Below are 2,410 nucleotides of genomic sequence, written 5' to 3' on the forward strand. Positions count from 1 at the left end.
TGAGGGACTAAAGACTGCTGACGTGAGAATTTCGCACTTAAGTTGAAGGAATCGACACAAGTAAAGGAATGATTTTGAATGGCTGTGTTGATTTCGTGGGAAGAGTCTGACAGGTTTATTTTGAAATTGAGTAGGAAGAGGAAGTATCTTTACGGATGCATAGCAGGAAATGCTTAAAACAGGGGAGACAGGATTTTGATGACTCAGGTAACTTTATTACAGTTATTAACAGTTATTACGCACTAGAAAGAAGTAGTGACAGAATCATTGGTTAAGGCTCATAGCTTATTCCAAGTAAATGACGACAAAGTGTTTTCCATTCCCATACAGCAATATGCCGTTGTTTTATTTCATTTCATTCATTTCATTTCATTTCATTTCATTTATTTCCAAATTCTCATTAAAATACATGTGACAAAGAACAAGGTGAAGATAATAACATTACATTCGGTAATAGTATACATGTACGAGAAAAACAAGCACAATGAAGAGAGAAAAAAAAATGTTATATAAATGAATATCTCTTGTATATTTGAACATATCATCAAAGACAGAGGGTAACAACTTATGAGTATACATATACATAAATGAGGCTGTTTGTAATTTACATATATCAAATACAGTAAGAAGCTGGAGCTTTTTAAACAGAGGTTGGGAAGGTGTTGAAGGGTGAGAATTTGTTATTGCACGCAATGACCTTTTCTGAAGTGTGAACACATGATTTAAAAGAGATTTTGCACATTGGCCCCAGATCATTGTACAATATGTTAAATGTGGCAATATAGTGGTGTTATAGATATACAATAAAATCCTCAACGATAACAAATGTCTTATCCTATAAATCACACCTGTTGCACATGATATTTTATGCAAAACATCATCTATGTGGGGCGCCCAATTAAGATGTTCATCTAACATAACACCAAGAAATGATGTACAAGACACTCGTACTACCTTTTGATTATTTATAACAACATCAGCTATATCATCTGCTATTCTCTTATTTTTCTGTTTAAATACTATACAGTTCGTTTTCTTCATTAACCAACAGCTTATTTGATAAAAACCATTGTTCAAGTTTGGGTATTTCAGTTGTTATGATAGATGTTATGTGGGTGGCGTTTCTACGAGATATAAATACATTTGTATCATCTGCAAAGACAACTGAACTCAAATTACTACTAACATTTTGTATATCATTTATGTACAATAAAAATAATAAAGGGCCTAGAATAGATCCCTGGGGGACACCTGAGGTAATTCTTAGGAACGTGGAGCTATTGCCATCAATACAAACAAATTGTTGTCTATTGCTTAAATAACTCTTAATCCATTCCAAAGAAATTCCACGTATGCCATAAAAATATAATTTTTGTAACAACATAGAATGATTCAGGGTGTCAAAGGCTTTCGACAGATCTAAAAAGATCCCAACACCTACATGACCAGCCTCCAATGCTGTATTATGATTGTTAATGAATTCCAGTAAAGCCATATATGTTGAGTGTCCAGATCGAAACCCAAATTGTTTATTATAAAGTATATCGTATTTATCAATAAAAGACATGAACTTGGCATACACAAGCTTCTCAAATATCTTTCCAAAAATTGACAACAAAGAAATTGGCCTGTAGTTTTCACACTGAGACTTATCGCCTTTCTTGTATATAGGCAAAACTTTAGCTATCTTTAGTTTTTCGGGAAAACAACCAGTTTGCAAAGATATATTAAAAATATGGGCCAATACTGGAGCAATAATATGTATACACTTTTTCAAAACCATGGTGCTGATGTCATCATGACCTGGACTTTTGCCATCTTTCAGACTTAATGTTGCATTAATTACATCAGAGTTGGTTATGGGTGTGAAGAAAAATTAGTTTGGGAATTCACCAATAAGAATATCAGATGGACTTTTCACTGAGGATGGAACACTTTTTGCAATATTCTCACCAACAGAGACAAAATATTCATTAAATAATTCTGACACTTCCACAGAATTTGATACAGACTTGTTATCTTTCACCAATAATGGGGAATCAATCTTACTCTTATATTTCAAAATACCATTAATAACATTCCATGTACCTTTCAAGTCATTTTTTACTCCCACGAATTTCTTACCATAAAAATCACGCTTAGCTTTTCTTATTTATGTGAATTCAATCGCGCAGATGAGCCCATTGTCTGAGCCCATTGTCTAGTGATGAGTTGGGAGGGCTGAAAGCCTGTTTATCGACTATCCGTGGAATCGGTAGAAATGAAGAGTGTTTTTATGCATTTTTTTTTCTTCAGCATGCCTTGTTCATATCTGACACATAAGGTCTCATGTGAAAGAAGAAAATATGGATGTTTGGGTTATGTATTTTGTTTTCCGAAAACATAGCGATATAGAAGCCTGAAAAATTCA

This window comes from Diadema setosum, chromosome 5 (genome assembly GCF_964275005.1).
Source record: "Diadema setosum chromosome 5, eeDiaSeto1, whole genome shotgun sequence".
In the NCBI taxonomy this organism is placed as follows: Eukaryota; Metazoa; Echinodermata; class Echinoidea; order Diadematoida; family Diadematidae; genus Diadema; species Diadema setosum.